Here is a 21809-nt window from a genome sequence, read left to right on the forward strand (position 1 = left end):
AGTTCCATTACAATGGTTACATTGGTAACATTAAAATGCCTCTTTTTCTTTTCCTCTACTGAATTCTGATTCTCCTGAATTCTTTCTTTTGTTCCTTTTACATTGTGTGTCAGGTTGGGTTGACTAAATCTGACAAAATGTTAATTGGGCCTCAGATGTGTGAGATAAGGTCCAATTGAATCGAAACCTCTCTATATTCCACACCAACAAAACTACAATTCCCTTATATTAAAAAAAATAATTTCTTATCTAAAGATTCTTTTGATTAAAAAGGAATAGAGTGTATTCCATTATATGAAAGAAAGACAAGTTACACAACTCTACCATAGTCTTACCTTTACTTTTGCTCATGGCTAATTGATAAGGGCTGTGGTACTAAACCAAGATTGTGTGGTCATTCTCTGTAAAGGCCAATCATTCTCCCTTTGCTTCTGATGGCCTCTCCTAATATTTATTAACAACCTTGTAACTACTCAGGTGCTTTGAGTGAAGGTCTGGCAGGTTCAATAAAACCCATACAATATTGAAGAATCAACTCAAATGTCATGACTTATTAATGGTGGGTCAGTGGCATCATCTTTTGTGTTTGGGTACAATAAATACCCTTGATGATGACAATAATATTTTTATGAGGATTAGATTAAATAATGTAGCATATACAAAAAGCCTAGGCATAGGCCTATTATACCGAATGATACCAGTCCATAGAGACTTGCTATGTATATGCCAGGTACTTCCACATGTAACAACTTAATCTTCACATCAACCCTATAAGATGGGTATAGTATTTAATCCCCAATTCACAAATAAGTAACCTGAGATCTAGAAATGTAGAATAACTTTCTTGAGGTCATACATTTAGTAAATAGTTAATTTAGGATTTGGGCACAGTCTGGGTCTTAGGTCCTTGCTCTTAAATACCTGTGCTATCTATATTCCCTGTGCATGAATATTCATTTTCTACCCTTTCTCATCTAAATTCCACCAGTTTACTGGTCTATTTCCACTTGGGTGACTTTCCATTATCTTAAATCAAGAATTCTTACCTGGAGCCCATGGGTAGGTTTCAATTAATATCTTTGACTTCTGAATTAATCAGGACTCTCATATATAAATGGCAGAAATGCAGCTCAAAGAAGCTTAATCATGGTGGAATTTCAATAAGGGACTAGGGTATCTCCTGGAATCCAAGCATAGAAATGTGATGGATCCATGGCCTCAGATGCCATTAGGGTATCTTCTCTCTCTCACTTCTGACATCTGTTTAGCTCTATAAGACACTCTCTTCTCTCATTCTGCATTTAAGCATTTTCTCTTTCTCAGGCTCATGTGTTAGGAAACAGATCAGGCAACAGCTTCCATACCTTTAGCTACTAGGGAGAGATTGATTTGATCCTTTGCATATAAAGTACAAAAATTCCAGAAAGGGCTGTGATGGGCCAAGCTTGGGTCAAGAGTACTCTGGCTGTTAATTCCAAGGGTATTCATCACGAATACATAGCATGTATAGGTATGAATAATTTTTTTCCTAAAAGAGAGGATCCATTGATTCCATCAGATTCTTGAGTGATTTGTAATTCAGAAGCAATAAAGTACTACAAACACAAAATATGCCAACACCATCTTTCTGTCTTCATTTTCAAACCAGTCCTTCCGACTCCTCTGCTTCTGTCTTCTAGACAGTCTTGTCATCTTGCTGTATTTTGCTTTCTCAGTCTTCTTTACCCCCTGCATCCAGTTATTCAGAAAGTTCTGTTAATTCTTCCCACACAATGGTTATTGGAACTATTCTTATTTCCACTGCCACAATTCTTGACTATCAACTGTCACCTTCTTTAGCTCATAAAATAGTAATATCTTCTTAACCATATCCTTATCACTTGTCCTTCCCTGCTGAAATCCACCCATTAGACAAAGCTTTGAACACTGTCTTCTTGTCATTGTTCTGCTCAAAGACTTCACAGTGCCTCCTTTTCTGGGCAATACTCTCTGCAGTTCAGTCCTGGTCCAGATGTTGGTAAGATGTTACCAGATGTTTTATCTCTTAATAAGTAAATCCTATTCTATTCATCTACACCTGTTGCTTATTGGCTGGGTTTTTTTTTTTTTTTTTAGGTTGCATCATGTTTATTTGTAGTTCACACCAATGCTTGTCTTTGTTAAGAAAGCAACTCACCTCCAAAAGGGGTTCATTCTTTGACCTAAGAGTTGTTATACTTATTACCTGTTTTAAACTTTTGTTGATTCTCTAGGGCCCTTCCTGGAATAGTCCTTCCTTCTTTCCATTTACATATTTTTCCCATTCTATTTTCCTCAAGTAGGAGTCCCATATCATTCCAGTCAAAGTTATCTCCCTCCCTTTTATGAATTGTTACAGAACTGTTTTACTCATGTTTTGACAATTTAATATTTAAGTGTTTAAAGCATTTTGTTTTCTAAATAGATTAGGAGTTTCTAGTAGCCAAGACATCTCTCAAACTAGTTAAATATGCTCAGTGGCACTGTTATATGCATACAGCAGGCACAAATACTTGTCAAGTGTTTATAACTGTCAGTGTAAAAATATATGGAATTTTGTTTCTTAATATTGTACATGAATTTTTCACTTTCCAAAAAAAGAGATTTACTAGAAACTTTTTTTAAGTAGTAGCTCCTCTGTGTGGAAATACTTTTAAGTGTTAGTCTTGAAATTATTAAATATTCATCAAAAGACCAAGATGGGAGTTGGTGAGGAAAATGTTGAAGCTATTGAATTAGAAGTTATCAACTACAGATAAAAAGAAATCAGATTATGAAAAACAATCAATGAGAAAAATCTCTTTTACATCAACTTTTCAGACATACCTTTCATTGTGTAATATTGTTCACATTTTTAAAATGATGTATTCTGTGTTCTCATTTATATTTTATATAGCATTATCCTGAGGGTAACTGACAGAGGACAAAGTTTGTTTGGGTTGATTGTGACTCTGTTCACCATTCAGTGTGATCTTGAACTGGTCATTTAACCTCTCACCACCTCCCCCGGCCCCAAGAGAAAACTGGGATAATACTGATAGGATGTTGTGAGAATTAAATGGGGTAGTATATATAGGGCATTTAGTAAAGCATTTGCAGCCAGTAGGCAATCAATCAATGGTGGTCAATGGTGGATGTCACTATTCTTTATTCAACAGGCAGAGAAATGAGGGAAAAGGGTAGACAATGTGAACCTGATGGTTTACTTAAGAGACTTAGAGTTGCCATGGGAAGACATATGCAGAGGTGAGTGTGCAGAGTTGAGAGACCAAAAAAGGGCAATTTAACTGCTATAGATGGCACTGACAAGTTGAGCAGTATAGGGTAAGGGTGGGCTAATTCATGCACATTTGCATGTTCCTCTTACATAGCACACATTATGTTTCCAAATTTAAGTTATAGACAATATTATCATCTTGACTAGAATGGGTTTTTAGTAAGTTAAAAAACAGCATTCTCAGGATTTCAGGTATCATTGACAGAAAAGCAAATCAGGAGAAAAGCTGAGAATAGGGGTGGCTTCTCTAAACAGTGTTGCTCGCCATCCCTACAGCACCCCACTACCCTTACCTCTGTCAGGGACAGAGCATTTCCTCCATGAAGTTAGAGCACGGCCGCAAATTGCAAGACTTAACAGCAGTACTATGTGGAAGAGAATGGGCTGAATAGAATCATATTGGATGATCAAGACAGCAAGGCAGTGAGTTCATTCAGTGGGTACTCACACTGCTCAGTGTGAACATGGGATTTGGGAAAGGTCAGCCAAAGGAAATGGAGACTGATCTTTGGGAGTATGATGAGGCTAGTGAGTCAGAGTTACTCACTTCATCAGAGCAAGAGACCCTGTGGGTCACAGCTATGAGAGCTTACTGTGGGAAAATCCAATAAAGAGAGCTCTGCTGCTAAAACTGAAAAATTACAGTGTTTTTCTAATTTCCAGGAAAAATGGACTTAAAGGTTTTCATTTTGTGAACTGTTATTAAACTTTTGGTACTTCCTACTTTGTGAAAAGTTGCAAACAAATTTTAAAGGAAAAACACAGACCTATTATTTCTTAAAAATGCACTTTAAAAAAATATGTGAGAGATCTGCATAAACATAATACAGCCAGATTCAATGCTAGTAAAATTGTGTCATGTCCATATGGCAGAATTAAATCTATCAATATTTCATGGGGTTCCACAATGAGCACAATAATTTCTAAGTACTGCCACCTGAACTAGTTTGAAAACTAACACATTACACCCCTGACTGCCTTCTGTTATTTCTTGCATGAAGGGAATGTTATTAGCTTCAGCGAAACTCACAGGCAAAGGATGACGTACAAAGCAATCTTTAAAATAAAAAAAAAAGCCAACAACAAAAACCAAAGGAAAATTGAATAGAGTAAATCTGAGTGTAAGAAGAATAACAATAGCTACTGCTTACCTAAACACTTACTACATACCAGGCTCTGTGCTTAGTATTTTTCAAAGATAATTTCATTTAATTTCTACAATCTTCCTGTGAGGTATCATCACCCACATTAAGTAGATGAAGAAAAAAAAGCCTTGGAGACTTAAGGTCACACAGATGGTAAGAGATGGGTGACACTGAGATTTAAACCCAGGTTTCCAGACTCGAATCATGATGATGTTGTAGCGCCTCTTTGTGTGTATGAATAAATCTTTTTGCATGTATATTAACCCTTGTAGTCATTTGCTAGATCAAGATATCAAACTTTTCTGCCAACAGAGAAGGCTCCCTCCTGCCCTCTGTCAATTCCCCCTTTAGTAATCACTACTATGTGTTTATCTCCATAGATACATAGGTTATTGCTAGAGTAATCTAAGTTTTTGGAGTTATCACCAAAAGATTCCGTATACTGGGGTGCTTGGGTGGCTCAGTCGGTTGAGTGTCCTACCTTTGATTTTGGCTCAGGTCATGATCTCATGGTTCACAAGATGGAGCCATGCATTGGGCTCTGTGCTGACAGTGGCAGAGCCTGCTTGGGATTCTCTCTCTCCCACTTTCTCTCTCAAAATAAATAAACAAACATTAAAAAAAATCCATATACTAACCCTTCACCTTGCCATTTTAGCTGTAGTATTCAAAGCTGTTCTAGCTCTAACTTTTCAAACATTCACTGTAGAGGGTAGCTGTTGGAAATGGCCTCATATGCAATTTCTTGTATTAGTTGAGATAATACTAATGAAAAAACCCACAAACTCCTGGATGAAGTAGATTCAAAGAACTGTTAGCAAACAGATAAAACTATCTTAGAGACACCACGGACATAGGTGCCTCGACTGAGGTTAATTTGGGGTTTCTATTTCCAATCATGGCGTCTCATTAGGACAGAGATGACCACGAAAGGTCTTCTCAGTTTATGGAAGGGAAGATTAGCCAGGCAGACTACATACGAGTGATTGCTTTGCATCATCTTACAGCACACGAAAAAATATCTTCCACCACTGATGTGGTTTTATGATGCAAGGGAAAGGAAAAAAGGAAGAAGATCCAGGTGGAGGGTAATGGGAGTAAAACCTCCCGGGAAGCTTTAATGTGGTGGCTTTCAGGGCCTTGCGCACTAGCTCTTAAAACCACATCACTTCTTGTCCAGGCTGGCAGGGACAGAAGCAACCTCACTTCACATCAGGCTCCCAAGCCATGGTTGGTGAAATTTCAGCAATTGTTCTAGATAACAGTCTCCCTTCTCTCGCCTCCCTCCCCACCCACCTGCTCACCCATCGCTGGTTTTGCACCTCATTCTGATTGCCACCACAGCCAACTGTGGCATTTGAAGCAATTTACAGATTACAATTGAGCATCAGGCAAAGAATGACCGACATATGTAGGATTTGAGGACTCCGGGAGTGAGGTGTACGTAAGGTGACTGAAGCGGGGGAAATCTAGAGGAACGTTCTGGCCATTAACGAGGGAGGACAGGCCCAGAAGTGGGCGCACGTGACAGCAGCAGCACCTCGAGAGTGACATCACCCCTTCGGGGGCGGAGCCGAACTATTTAGGGCCTTGTCTGCTATTGAGCTTCCATCCTTCTTCCCCACCAAATGCCCTCGACCCCACCGGTCAGAGCCCCCTGAGGAAACGAGAAATGCCCAGACCTCACAGAGCGGCAGAATCAGGGCCCAACCTCTCCGCGCAGGGAAGGGTTCGGTTTTCACTCTCGTTCCCAGCCGCTCCCCACCCCCAAACTGTGGAGGGGGCGGGGGCGCGCGCGCTCCACCACGCACGCGCCCCCACGCACGCGCTCTCCCTCCGCGCTCGCGCTCCTCCCCACCCGGGCCCGGAGGGGGCGGGGCTGCGGGCGGCCGGGGAGGGTGTGACGCCCCCGGCGCGGCGGCGGCGCTAGCGAGCGGCCGGCCGGGCGCGGGTTGCTGGGCGCGCTGCTCCGGCGGGGCCCGCTGGCACAGCCGCCTCGCGAGAGCCGCCCGCCCGGCTGGAGAAGCTACGAGCACTCCGAGCGCCGGGCTCGGGGCTGCCGGCGCTGCCCTCCCGCCGCCGCCCTCCGCGCCTCCCCCGGACGGCCCCGCCCCCGTTCCCATCCCCCTCGCGCTCACCTCCTGGCTGTGCCGCGCGCGAGGCGGAGCGAGGCGCCTGCCGCTGCCGCCGCCGCTGCCGCCGCCGCCGCCGCCACCGCCACCACCGCCGCCGCCGCCGCCGCGCTTAGGGGCGAGAGCCTGCACCCGCGCCGCCGCTGACAGGACGACCGCCGCGGGCTGCGCTTGCCCGCCTCGAGGCCCCGCCGCGCCTTTCCGGGGCGCAGATCCACCGCGGGCGTCGGAGCGCAGCGAGGTGCTCTGGGAATCGCGGGCGGCGCCGGCGGGCGGCGCGGTCCTCACTGGAGATCCCGGGGACTCGGGCTTGACCCCGAGGTGCAGCGAGCCCCTCAAAGCGGCAGGTAAGACACCGGGGAGCCGCGGAAGGAGAGGTCGCCTCAGTGACAGGGGCGTTCGTCTTCAATGCCTCCGCTCCAGGGAGAGGGGCGGGGGCGAGCGGGGAGACAGCGAAACGGGCAGCGAAGTGCCTCCGGTGTCCAAGGCGTGGGGAAGGTTGGCTCCAAATGTGGCACCCAGGGTGACTTCAGATAGGACCGGGGTTGGTTACTTCGGTGTCACCGAAGGTGTCAAGGAATTTGGCACCGAGGAGAGTCTCTGGATGACGGGGACCCAGGATGAGATGCGAGGCAGATTGCTAAACGTGGCAGAGAATGTGGTGCAGAACGAGTTGCAAAATGTGCCCCCAGAATGCAGCATAAAAAGTAGTTGTGAAATGTGCCAGGTAAGGCGCAGGGTGGGTTGGCCTGTGTGGCATTGAAATTCATGGTAGAAGTGTTATTAGTGATATTAACAGTCTCTCCTGGGAAAGGGGATGTAGTGTAAGAAAAGAATAAGGCTCATTGCTAGATATTTTATCACAGGAATTCGAGAGGAGCTGTGATATGCTATTTTTTTTTTTTTTGAGATATAGTATGTACCCACGTGAAAGAAAAAAAAAAGCATACTGTATCTGGTTGTGAGATGGAAAAATAGGGCTAAAATAATTCCAGGTTTCGCCGTCCGCTTGTAGAGCTGTGATATAATTGTATCCTGTCCTTTATTTCAGTTGTGGAATGTTTAAAATGGGTTTCACAAAACATAAACAATGATAATTAACATTAGGAAGATTTGGTGTTTTGGGTGTCTTTCACTCTATTCTCTGCCCTCTCCAGGAAAAGAAAAACAATAAACAAACAAACAAACAAAAAAACACCCCACCACATCTTGACCATAATTCTGAGTTCAAGATCATTAGGCAAAGGGATTTTTTTTTTTTTTTCCCTATGTGTCTCTGTCTTCCTTTTCACACAGGTGAAAATATCTGGAATGAGGAAAACAAAACAATATGGTGAACAAAAGGGATAAATTTTCAGGCATTTTGAGGGGTTGGAGCCAAAAGCTATTGCAGGGGTTAATTACAGTGAATGACAGTAGTGATATATTCTTGCATGTTTTTGGTCTTGGGGTGGCAAGATGGGGGAAAAATACAGTAAATGTAGCCTAAAAAGCGGCAACATGGATACTGTCAGTGGAGCACTTCTTGCAGCGTTTCTCAGGTACATCATCTTAGGAATGAGAGCACAAGAATAAAATATTAAATATTCTTTCTCTATCTCTCTCTGTCTCTCTCTCTCCCTATAAAATTACCCACATGCTGCGAAACATTGTGACTTCCATTTAAGAAGAACATCTGCGTTTTGAGAGGATTGTCAGAAAATAGCTGGAATTTCAGAAGTAACAAAAGATAGTTGAATGAGCTGTGTAATATAACTTACATACGTATGTTCAATGAGTGTCTGTGTCCTGTGAAACCAGCAGGAATATCTGGATGTGTTCATTAGGATATAGTTAATGGTTGAGATTATAGTGTTTTATGTTGTGACTATTGTAGAGAAATTGAATTACTTGCCTGAATGTTGTTCTTATAATAACAGTAAGTAGTTTGCCAGATAATCTGAAAATCCGTACTGATTGGCTTCCTCCTGGATGCACAATTCAGCCACTGAGGGATCATTTGCTTCAAAGACAAAACTGGATTTTCCTTGGTGATTAATATTTGGGTTTTAGTGTTTTCTGTAGATACGTTACTCACCTTGAGGCAATGTTGGGGCTAAAGCAGAGAGGAGAGGGCCAGAAGAGAATAAAGAGCAGTTCTGTTGGGTCTTCCTGTTTTGTTCTGACTGGAAGCCGTGTGTACTGCCACCCCCTACCGTCTGTAGGAAGAGGTGTTGCAGAGCCCCATTCTTTTCTTGTTATCACTGCCCCCTTGTGTAAGGGAAGAAATTGATAGTTGCACTTGGGAAAACTGCTCTCATATTGTTCTTGACCGGGGTGTTACGTGGATCTCTTAGTGATCTTTTCAGAGTTGCAGGGCTTTAAACTTACTGTTAATTAGGCGCCAGATTTGATGTCTGTTTTTAATAGTATCTAGTTTTAGTCAGTAATTCAAATTTCTCAGAATGTTTTCAGTGTGTTTGGGAAGATGGTGGAGTATTATCACTAGTAGGAGAACTACTGGTGATGGCTCACCCTTATGTAGCACCTACTCTGTGCCAGTCCTGTTATACATGTTTTAACCAGTTTCAATGCCCTGTGAGGTGTGTACGGTTATTTCCATTTTCTGATGAGAAACTGAAACACAGAGATGTTCAGTAACTTGCATAGGACAGTCAAGAATCAGATTTAGCTAGCAAGCAGAAGAGTTGAGTTTCAATTCAGTAAGTAGTAAGATGCATAAATATTAAGCCTACAAATATACCAAAATTACAGTTACTTGTAGTATGAACATTTCTCTTCTGGAATTTATTTTTGTCATTTATCTCTGGAATTATGAGTAGAGGAGTATCAGTGTTTTTTATGTGGTTAAGGAGATGTTTGTGATGGAGGTTGGTTTTTGGGGGGGAACTTTAGAGGTAGAAAGTTACTTTCAGGTAGGTTGGTTTGTGTGTGTGTGTGTGTGTGTGTACATAGTGTGCAATAAAGGTTTACTGGTGCTTTCAAAAAAATTTTTTAATGTTTATTCATTTTTTTGAATGTTTATTCATTTTTGAGAGACAGAGACAGAGCTTGAGCGGGGGATGGGCAGAGAGCGAGGGAGACACAGAATCCGAAGCAGGCTCCAGGCTCCCAGCTGTCAGCACAGAGCCTGACGAGCTGGAACTCATGGACCTCGATATCATGACCTGAGCTGAAGTCAGACACTCAACCGCTCAACTGACTGAGCCACCCTACTCGTGCTTTTAAAGAGATAGTACTAGGGGCGCCTGGGTGGCGCAGTCGGTTAAGCGTCCGACTTCAGCCAGGTCACGATCTCGCGGTCCGTGAGTTCGAGCCCCGTGTCAGGCTCTGGGCTGATGGCTCAGAGCCTGGAGCCTGTTTCCGATTCTGTGTCTCCCTCTCTCTCTGCCCCTCCCCCGTTCATGCTCTGTCTCTCTCTGTCCCAAAAATAAATAAAAAACGTTGAAAAAAAATTTAAAAAAAAAAAAAAATAAAGAGATAGTACTATACGCACACACACGCACGCACACACAACTAACTACTATCTCTTTAAGAGCACCAGTAAATTTACTGTAACTTTCTCAAGGAAAATTAAGGAGGAATTATCTATTTTTTCTATCTATTCACACTTTTACGATCTCTGTTTTGTTATTAAAAAGTTTTTTTTTAATATTTATTTTTGAGAGAGAGAGAGAGAGAGACAGACAGACAGAGCATTAGCGGAAGAGGGGCAGAGAAAGAGTGAGACACAGATCCCAAACAGGCTCCAGGCTCTGAGCTGTTAGCACAGAGCCCAATGCGGGGCTCAAACTCATGAACTGTGAGATTATTACCTGAGCCAAAGTTGGATGTTTAACTGACTGAGCCACCCAGATGCCCCTGATCTCTATTTTATTTTAAAAAGTAACAAAAATGGATTGGACATATATGTATATTTTACTGTTTCCATCAACAGTTGTTGGCTTAGGTTTTTCTCACACTTAAACATTTTTTTATATATATTACATATGAACTAATATTTATAAAAACGTGTAAAGAATATCACCTCTTCTACTTGTAACAATTATTTTCTTTTTTAAGCCAAACTGCCATTCTGTGATTCACATGTCTCATATAATCAAACATTTCTGTATTTTTGTATACATGTGTTGTTAAGGGAATGCAAGGTAATCTACTGATTATGGCTAAGACTTATTCAGGATGTATATTTATGTACTTTAGTATATTTAATAAATTGTTATAGACTTGATCATGCTCTGTATTTTAGGTTGGTTGGTAGTTCCTTTTAGTGTACTTCACTTATAAAGCCTAATTTGATGTTTGCATCTTTATCATAAGGTTTTTTGTTTTTTGAGTTTATTTATTTTTGAGAGAGAGAGAGCACACGAGTGGGAGAGGGACAGAGAGAGGGAGTGAGAGAATCCTAAGCAGGCTCCATGCTCCATGCAGAGCCCAACATGGGGCTTGATCCCACCACTGTGAGATCACGACCTGAGCCAAAATTCAAGAGTCGGACGCTTAACCAACTGAGCCACCCAGGTGCCCCTCTTTTCGTATTTTCTGAATGACTCTCTGTGCATTATTTTGAATGGGGAAGAAAGTAAGCCTAGAAAGAAGTACAGTAATCCCCCCTTATCTTCAGGGGATAAATTCCAAGACCCCAGGGGATGCCTGAAACTGTGCATAGTACTGAACCCTGTATATACGATGTTTTTTTTCCTATAAATACATACCTATGATAAAGTTTAATTTATAAATTAGGTATAGTAAGAGATTAACAATAATAAAATTGAACAGTTGAGCCTGGGTAGCTCAGTCGGCTAAATGCCTGACTTTGGCTCGGGTCAGATCTCATAGCTTGTGAGTTCGAGCCCTGTGTCTGGCTCTGTGCTGACAGCTCAGAGCCTGGAGCCTGCTTCAGATTCTGTGTCCCTCTCTCTTTCTGCCCCCTCCCGCTCATGCTCTCTCTCTCTCTCTCTCTCTCAAGAATAAATAAACATTAAAAAAATTTTAAAAATACAATAAAATAGAACACTTGTAATAGTATGTTGTAATACAGTTGTGTGAATGTAGTCTCGCAAAATATCTTATTGATTGAATTCACTCTTCTTGTAATGACATGAGATGATAAAATGCCTGTGTAATGGGATGAAGTGATGTAGGCAGTGTGATGTGGCCTTAGGTTACTATTGACCTTCTGACTAAGTATCAGAAGGAGGAGCTTCTAGACTGTGGGTGGATTAGCAGGGACTACTGTACACTAAACCAATACTAGTTCTAAAAAGTGAATATTAGGGTAGTTGATACTGATTAGATGTAAGGTAGAACAAGTGTGCCTAAAAGAAATGCATCAAATTTCTTTCCTTGTCATATTTGTTTCCTTTACAATATAATTAAAATTGAATTTCTGAGACATACTGATTAGGCATAGTAGTTGAATGTACTTACACAGAATCACAGAATGTTAGCTGGAATATTTTTACTCAGGATTCCAAGATTTTATTTCAGGGAGCTAGAACAGGCTGTTGCAGATGGCTGTTTACTTTTCCAGTACTAGTCTGACCAAAGTAACAAATATAAAATAGTTTGGAAACTAGTTTAATTATTTGGACTTTTTTTCCCCCTTTGTGAATGAATTGAAGCTCAGCGTTGTCATATCTGCTGAGTGCCTGTAGTTAACAAATACTATTATTAGTTGGAGAGAAGGCACTATATAAATATACTGTATAAATAAATAGTCTTTGTTATAATACCATGAAAACTGTCACTTGGCTTGTTTGAGTAGCATCTTTTGTATTACATGAAAATTGTTTACAATAAAAAAATGAGGGGCTCCTGGGTGGCTCAATCGGTTAAGCATCCGACTTTGGCTCAGGTCATGATCTCATGATTTGAGTCCAGCATTTGACTCTGCACTGATAGTGCAGAGCCTGCTTGGGATTCTCTCTCTCTCCCCCCCTCCCCCGTGTGTGTGTGTGTGTGTGTGTGTGTGTGTGTGTGTGTGTGTGTGTTCACGTGTGCACTCTCTCTCAAAATAAACTTTAAAAAAATGAGTTGAGATGTTTATATGATGATGGAGGGTACCTATGCCTGGTGAGTCTCTTTCAAATTCTCTGGAGGGGTACCTGGGTGGCTCAGTCAGTTAAGCATCCTGCTCCTGGTTTCGGCTCATGTCATGATCTCATGGTCGTGGGTTCTAGCCCTGCATTGGGCTCTGTGCTGACAACACGGAGCCTGCTTGGAATTCTCTCTCCCTCTCTCTATGTCCCTCCCCTGCTCACACACACACACACACTCTCTCTCTCTCTCTCTCTCTCTCTCTCAAAATAAATAAACTTAAAAAAAAGAAGATTCTATGGAAAGAAATAGGTTAAAAGAAGAGCTTAAAGATTTATAGCTTTATTTTTCCAGCCAATGGCCCTTTTCCTTTCTTTTAGAGGTATTTTACCTCAAGTGTTTAAGATTCCAGGTAATATTAGATGGAGAACAAAAAATTGGGGCCTAAATTTTAAAAGGTTAAACAGGGTAAGGATGCAATAAATGGAAAAAGTTTCTGATAGGGATTGTTCTGATTCCAGAAATCTCTAAGTAATTACAATACCATAATTATTTCTGGAAACAAATTATTAGGTCAGTTTATTTTATTTAACAAAAATATAAGTCTTTAGAAAGTTGTGTTTGTGGATGTTTTTAGTGTGAGATAAGTTGCTTTTTTATGGGCCACACATTACAAAAATATCTTATTATGTTCAGCTTCTGTTTGTCCTTGAATAGTTGAAGGTAAACTTGACTGAGTTTAAGAGGCAAAAAAATTAAGTTGGTGTTAGTTTTAATCATGCTTTTGCTTTACGCTTTTCTTCCCCATAATACTAACTTCTGCCTTTATCCAGTGCATAGTATATATATTCTATCTCTCAAACTTCTTCCTTTTTATCAGAACTCGAGATATTCTGATGTCATTTATTTTATTTTTTAAATTTTTTTAATGTTTATTTTTGAGAGAGTGAGTGCACGCGTGACCGAGAAGGCAGGAGACGGGGAGAGAGAGAGGGAGAGACAGAATCCGAAGCAGACTCCAGGCTCTGAGCCATCAACACAGATCCTGATGTGGAGCTCAAACCCATGTGAGATCATGACCTGAGCTGAAGTTGGAATGCTTAACCGACTAAGGCACCACGTTGCCCCTATTCTGATGTCATTTAAACTGAGTAGTTGCATTATAGTGAATAATCTTGTTGGTATGTTTAAAAAAAATCCATTTGCCCTGTAGACATCTTTACTTTTTAATGTCAAATTTATGTACCTTTTTTCCATAGGTACTTTGCTGCCAGAGTGATCTTTCTAACATGGCCATCTGATCATGTCATTCTTTTCTTCAGAATCTTATTGTGGCACCTCATCACTTAATGGATAAAATGGAAACTCCTTAGCAAGCCATGTGAGGTCCTTCATGATGATCTGATCTTTGCCTCCTTTTTAGACTCCTTGCCTGCCTCATTCTTCTTCAAAGTTCTATGCATCAGGAGATATGTGTGGAGAAATATACATACATATACACAACATCAGGAATATTATTCAGAGTAACTTCTGGACTGTCGTTGAAACAAACTCTAAAGATAAACCAAATTTTGTTCCTTATTTATTTCCTGAGTTGGGGGAGGAAGATTAGAAGGTTCTCTGTGTGAACTGTAGCAAACTACAGTGCATGGGCCAAATGCAGCCCAATGTCTGTTTTTGTCTGACCTGCAAGCTAAGATTGGTTTTTTTTTTAAATTTTTTTTTTCAACGTTTTTATTTATTTTTGGGACAGAGAGAGACAGAGCATGAACGGGGGAGGGGCAGAGAGAGAGGGAGACACAGAATCGGAAACAGGCTCCAGGCTCCGAGCCATCAGCCCAGAGCCTGATGCGGGGCTCGAACTCACGGACTGCGAGATCGTGACCTGGCTGAAGTCGGACGCTTAACCGACTGCGCCACCCAGGCGCCCCAAGATTGGTTTTTTATAGTTTTAAATAGTTGAAAAGATATCAAAAGAAGAATGCTTTGTGACATGTGAAAATTATAGGAAATTCAAATTCACGCCCTGAAGAAAGTTTATTGGCATATTGCCATACTCAATCATTTACATATTGGTTATAGCTGTTTTCTGAGTATAGCCACAGAGTTGGGTAGTTTCTAAAGAGACCGTATAGCCCACAAAACCTGAGTATTTACTATTTAGCCCAACTAACTGATACTAACTTTATTAACTGATAGAAGTTACCAGTCGTTAGTTTATACTATAAATGGTCATTGACTATCATGAATTGGAGATAGACCAACTATGTCTGTTGAAGGCCTTTCAGGGCATAATTGCTTCTGTCTATCTACTGAGAAAAGATTGGCTACTTTGCCTTCATAGGGATTTATCTGACAGTCTCCTGTTGTGTCTCCATTTGACACCCATATTATGTCTAACTCTGAAGAAATTTCTTCCAGAGTATATTAATTGACTATTCCTTTTTCTCAAAAGAGGTATCCCAAGTGAAGAGTTTTAGAGCATGGCATATAAGAAGATTTTTCTTTTTCCAAGTCTCTCATATGCATATTTTGCATTAAAAAAGATCATTGTTATATGAAAAAAACCTTGATTTTTTAAATATTAGTTTGCTATATGGATACCTTGTGTTTAAGGTTTATGAGTTCAGTTAGATTACTTATATTGGAAAAATTGGGAGGGGTTATGCAGTATATTAACACATTAAATCATTTGCTTAAATATTTATTGACTACCTGCTATGTATAAGTAGTTACTTTTACTATTGGAGTCTTTCAGTTGAAGGTGGACATTTCAAATTCTTACTTAATAAAAGCTAATAGTGTAATTCAGAATTCTGTGTCCTCATATCCATTCTGCCTGGGGGGAAAATATGGTTTAAGAAAATCCAGTGTATTACAGTTTGTCACTTCCCTAAAGTTTCATTAGCCAGTGTTGATAAGTTTTACTGTTTTCATTAGGTGGCAAGGTATTATGAAAAGGAAAACAGTGATTTGTACATTCCTTCTTATAAATACCAGCAAGTGTTGCAAACCTAAAATTCACAAAGAAAAGTATATAAACAATAGTAATGGACAACTTATTCCAGATACCTTTGGACTAGGTATCCTTGTTTATTTCCTTCCTCTAATACTTGCATTATCTAATACTTGCATTAATACTTGCATTATCATATCTGATTATATCAGTTGACATCTCATTATAGAGATTGACAACTTGAAGAAATATGGCAACAGGTTTTTATTGCCATGGAAACCCCTCCTATGGATCCAACCTTATGAGTGGATTAGTTAGTTATTAAACTTGGAAATGGGATGGGGTATCTAGAGGTTGTGATTCAATCATCTTAGCCATAGAGAATCTGCCTCAGATCTTAGTCAATTCCTTCTGCCTAAATGAAGGAAGTCTCTTCTTAGCACTTTGCAATCTTGGGTTGTGGGGTCCCACAATGTCTAGCCCTAGCTGCTGAAATTTGGTAAGGCAAAAAGCTAGTCAGGCTATGGAAGCTTAATGTGTATTTGTTGTTACTCTAGAATTAGTTCTGTTCAAATCCCAAGGAATTCTGTAGGGCTCCCTCGGATTGGGAATTAGGGTGAATGAAGGTAATTCGTTTTATTAGGATATGTGGGATGAAGATTTACTACATAATCAGAGAATACATACAGCATCAGAGAATCTTAACTCTTCCTTTTTGGGGTTTTGAAGAGGAAGAAAGACTTCCTTTGGAAGTTGTTACAAACATTCCTTTATGATAGGATGACAATACTATTGTTTATGTAAGAAGCTTTTGAAATTCTACAATCATGAGACCCATTTTATAGTAGACCATGAATTTGTGAGTTTTTGAATCATGAAAACATTCAAATTATTGCTCTGTCACTCACTAGATGTATGAGGGGCTAAAATCTATCTTGTAGGGTTTTGATGATGACAGTGAAATAATCACTGACAATCCTTAGGACCATGTCTAGTGCTTAAGGAACGGTAATTTTTATTAGACCTTGGAAGGCATCCTGAATTTCTCTTTTTTGATGTGTGCTTGACCCAACTCCTTTCCAGAGTGTTTTACTAGCATTGTCAGTACAGCTTTTCCTTGTCTTGTCTCGCTCTCCTTTTCAGCCTTGCAAGGCATTTAAAAGACCCATGGTTAATCCAGCTACTGATTTATTTTGTATCCTGAAATTTTCTTTTATGAAAGATTTGATGAGAGCTGAGAGAATTCTTAAATAACTGTAAACTTTAAAGATTCTTATAGAAGTGAGATGCTGTTGGGCAGACTCCTGGTGTGCATACCTTTTGGGCTGTTTCCCTTTAAGTACCACAAGCTTGACAAAAATTAGTTTTTAATCTCCTCCATAAAAGAGCAAACAGTGGCATTTCTTTGAGACAGTGAGCCCAAGTTCTTTTTTTCAATTCGATCACGTAAATGTTTTCAATTTTTATAAACATTTCTCACATTTGTTAATAACTGGAATTTTCTATGATAACTTTATCCATCACCCACGTCACATGTTGGTAGCTTTTTGTAATTTTTCTTTTTTAAAAAGTTGTAGGTGGCAATCAGTTAAGTGGTTGCTACTTTTTTGTGTGATTTGCTTAATAAAAATGGCCTTGTTTATTTACAATGTAAAATAATACATTAGGAAAAGTTTGCCTCTCTTTAGTATAGCTATAACAAGTTAACTATTCAAAATCCCATTTTTTCCTGAGTTTTAATTACTTCTGTGACATTTTGCCCATTTATGCTGATCAGTGTATCATGCATATAATTATTCATTGAATATTTTTTTTACTCACTTTTTCTTAGTTTTATCCTTATTTGTCAAAATATCCATGAACTGATAAGTTTGTGCAAGTTATAAGTTTGTGCTGGTTATAAAATAAAAACTAGTTCATCATGAAGTCATCTTGCTTAATGTACTTGAGAAAGGCCATCTTATGCAGCTTTGGTTCCAGATTGGATTATTTTGTATTTTTAAATAAATGAACTTCATAATGATTCCTCTCCTTGCTTACATAATTTAATTCTAATTTTGTCTTTGGATGTATTAAAGGTAGACATTTATTAGTTGTCAACAAATGTTAATTGTCATTACTTTTAATCTCCTCACCCTCCCAACCCATTCTAGCTTTATAAAAAAATTATAAAGGTAATTCTCTGCTTGCAACCCTGAAAATAAACAAACTAGGGTGAATAAAGGAAAAGTTAGTATTTTCCCTTCCCCTCAGGTCTCTCCCTTCTCTAGTTTTCCTCCTTGGTGTAGCCAACATTAATGAACACTGAGTATTTTTCAGCATCTTTTTCTCACTCAAAAACACATAAGTATGTACACATACCTATACAGGCTTTTTGTAACTTGCTTTATTCATTTACAAACATATCATGGTATCTCTCCAGTGTAGTAAATGGAACTCTAATTGTAAAAAGCTCAATAACATTCTATAGGGTACCACACCATAATTTATTCTGTTGTTACGTAACTAATGGATATTAAGATTCTTTCTTTCCTTCTTTCTTTCTTTCTTTTCTTTCTTTCTTTCTTTCTTTCTTTCTTTCTTTCTCTCTCTCTCTCTCTCTTTCTTTCTTTCTTTCTTTCTTTCTTTCTTTTCTCTCTCTCTCTCTCTCTCTCTTTCTTTCTTTCCTGTTACAAACATTAGTCCATTCTTACTCATGACCAGAGAAACAAACATTCTATATTAAATGTTGACAAGATAAAACTAGTAGTATATTTAAAAGATAATACATCAGGGGCACCTGGGTGGCTCAGTCAGTTAAGCGGTTAAGTGTCCGACTTTGGCTCAGGCCATGGTCTCCTGGTTTGTGAGTTCGAGCCCCACTTCGGAGCCTGGAGCCTGCTTTGCCTGCTTTGTATTCTTTGTCTCCTTCTCTCTCTGCCCCTCCCCCACTTGTGCTCTGTCTCTATCAAAAATAAATGTAAAAAAAAAAGTTTAAAAGATAATACATCAGTGTTTATTCCAAGAAGGCAGGGACAGTTAAATAGTAACATAATTTAACATATTAACAGATTACAAGATAAAAACTATATGAGTATCTCTCTCTTTTTGGATGAGTTGGAGGACTTTGTATTGTATTTAGACAAAATAGCATAGGGAAATGCCTGCCCATGCAGATAGTAGTCCAAGTTTTGTACAGTTCTTTGACCCTCAAGGTGATAAGCAGAAGCCTTTTTTTCCAGAGTCTTTGTGGAGACTTTGTGGGGCCTTTCTGCTTTGACCTTGGCCTAACTACAGGACTTTGGTTGCTAAAGCCTGGTACCTTTGACATATGGAAATAAGTATACTTCCTGAGACTGGGATGGTTGATAAGGGTGAGCCTATCCAACTTAGGGCTGGCACTTTTTGTGATCTTGTGTTTGATTACTTTGGGCTTAATGAGCACCTTGTTGGCCTCTGTACTGGTGCTCATTGTTTGGAAACATTGGTCTGAATCATTTTGAGGCCTTTCTCATGCTTGTTGGCAAAATATGCATTCCTTAGGATCTAAGTTTCTTGAAGCTTTCTAGGACTGGTTGGTTGTATATAATATTCTTGGATTTGGCCATTTCTATACTGGCAGCCACAACTCTGGGAGTGGTAGAGACTGGAAAAAAAGAGACCCATGACTGTCATAATAGATGCCAGAAAAGCATTTGGAGTAATATCCTCAGTGGATGTGGCATAATTTCTGAGTTCTTGCTTGAGTGAAAATGCCCATCTTTTATCTTGATCAGTGAATGATATCTTGGCTAGATAGTGTTCTTGGATCATCATTCTGTTTTTTTTTTTTCCTGCTTTATAACATGTATACCTTATACCACCATTTTCAAGCTTGTGCAACTGATAAGTTTGATGCCTTTCTCCTTTCTTTATAAGTAACTGGTTCTTTATCTCCCACACAGTCTTGCCACACTTATGTGGTCTGAGATTATCAGATCTAATCTCATTATGCACTTGATCCCTTTTATATCATGGGAAAGCCAGTACTGCCCATTCATCTTGCATTTCCTGGACTCCTGCCTATATTACTGTATTTTCCCCTTTCTGATCCCAGTTTTCTCCTTTTTTTCCTTCTTATTCTTTAATGTTTAGTAGTAGTATAGTAAAATCATTTTAGTGATTCTGAGTTGTTATTCTCAGGTACAAATTGTTCTTTCAAAATGTAGTTTCAAATATTTATTTCAGGAAAGTTTTTTGACATACTGTTTTTTACTATTCTGTTTTTTGTTTTGAGATCCTTCTTCAGGGGTTCCTATCACTGTATGTTCCATCTTCTTTGCCTGTTTTCAGTATTTGCCAGTTTTTCTCAAATCTTTTTGATCTCTTTGAGTCTTAAATTTTTCTTTTTTTTAACCTATTTTTCTTAAGGGATTGTCTGTTTTTATTCATTCTTGTCTTCTGGAATGATTCTTTCCTTTTGTTTTTAATTATTTTGTGTCATGTCATCTCATTTTGAGTTTTTATAATTCTTAGATCTATTCTTTCATGTCTTTTGTCATTTTCTTAAGGTCTTTTAGTTCATTTTGAAATGGCATGTTACAAAGTTGATCTTTTATGTGGGCACGTCTTTCTGGTATGCTTTTATTGTCTGTAGGGATGTTGTTATTATTTTAATGTTTATTTATTTATTTTAGAGAGGGAGAACAGGGGAGGGTCAGAGAGAGAGAGAGAGAGAGAGAGAGAGAAGAAAGAGAGAATCCCAAGCAGGCTTTGTGCTGTCAACACAGAGTGCGATGCTCGAACTCATGAACCATGAGGTCATGACCTGAGCTAAAATCAAGAGTCTGATCGACTGAGCCATCCAAGTGCCCCTGTAGGGATGTTATTCTGCTCCTTATTCTTTCTTCTTGTAACTTAGTATATGGAATTGACCTTGATACTTTCTGTGATTCATTTTTATTTGAAATTAATTTCAAAAAATCTTTTAGAAAATGTCTGGGTTCAGGAAATCTTCTAATTTCATAGAGCTTTTTCTGTGATTGTTTTTGTGTAGTGTTAAAAAATATGGTGGCTTGTATTCTGAGATTTCCTGGCCTTACTCTCCTCTAGTAGTTTTGTTTGGACCTTCTCTTTCCTTCATCTCTCTTGTTTGATCCCAATTTTCACCCTTTTGTGATCATTAAACCCTTTCTCTCTGCCTTCTGGAGTTCATCTGCAAAACTCCCTTTGTCTTTAACCTCTTCTCTAAACATGAATACCTTCTTGCTATAAGTAAAACTTCTCCCCTGAGGGCCATACTTCCCCATAGAGTTCTAAAGTGGTGGCTCCTCCTATTGATGTGGGTTAAGTGTTCTCTTTGCTTTCTCATAGTTGCTTCTAGACTTCTTTGGGGGCTTGCTGGTACTCTTCTACTACTCCAGTTATGATTATTGGTATGTTCAGTATCCATACAGATGACCCTTCTGGTATTCTGTCTTCTTCACTTCCTCTCCTCTGCTGATCTTGTCCTTTGCCTCAGCCGTTGACTTCTGTGGCATATTCTGTGCAGATGTTTTTAAAACCCTCAGTGCATCTGCATTAACTGGGAAGCTTTGAGAAACTACAGGTGTCTAGGACTCACTCCCAGAAATTCTGATTTGGTTAATCTGGGGTGTGGCTTCATATGTTATATTTAACAGTTTTTCAAGGTGACTTTAATGTGCAGCCAGGATTGAGAGTCACTGTTCTAGAACTCCTTATTACCAATAGCTACAATTTTCTGTAATATAATTTCTGGCATTTTACTCTCCAACTATCACCTCCAGTGTTTCTGGCTCACTTCTAAGTACCCAACAATCTTGATTCTTTGACCCCACTGGGACCTTTTCACTGTTCCTCAGGGCATACATGTCCTCAGTTCCTTTTCTAACTTGCTGAATTCTGATTATAATTGCTCTTCTGCATCTATCCTCAACCCTCTTCATCTCTTTCCCTTGGTTGTTCTTGCCTGGTAAAACCCGATCCTGGTTAAAACCAACCCTCCTTTTTCACATCTGCACACTTGTAGCTGTATATGGCTCACTAAAACAGTCATGTTGACTTTAAATTCTTAGTACCCAGTGACTTTAACTTCATTTTAGTGCTGCCAAGCTATCCTACTTTATTATTCTAGTTCTTCCACACTCCCATTTGCTTAGTTGATTATATCTGTTCCTTGCATGCAAATCTTCAACATTTCCCTTTATATCCTCTCTTTCAGCTGGTGACCTTCCTTTCTATTTTATTAAGAAAATAGAAACGTT

General features: G+C 39.5%; 1 protein-coding gene across 8 annotated transcripts in view; it reads left to right on the top strand.

Annotated features, from left to right (window-relative positions):
* Positions 1-6791: 6791 nt before the first annotated feature.
* The window catches only part of TANC2 (tetratricopeptide repeat, ankyrin repeat and coiled-coil containing 2), a 376040-nt gene continuing 361022 nt past the window's right edge, over positions 6792-21809 (top strand). For all 8 annotated transcript variants that reach the window (XM_047832304.1, XM_047832306.1, XM_047832307.1 and 5 more), the window contains exon 1: positions 6792-6919. The gene's annotated coding sequence lies outside the window, so the exon portion shown is untranslated. The remainder of the gene's footprint in view (positions 6920-21809) is intronic.

The sequence above is a fragment of the Prionailurus viverrinus genome, chromosome E1, assembly GCF_022837055.1.
Source record: "Prionailurus viverrinus isolate Anna chromosome E1, UM_Priviv_1.0, whole genome shotgun sequence".
Classification (NCBI taxonomy): Eukaryota; Metazoa; Chordata; class Mammalia; order Carnivora; family Felidae; genus Prionailurus; species Prionailurus viverrinus.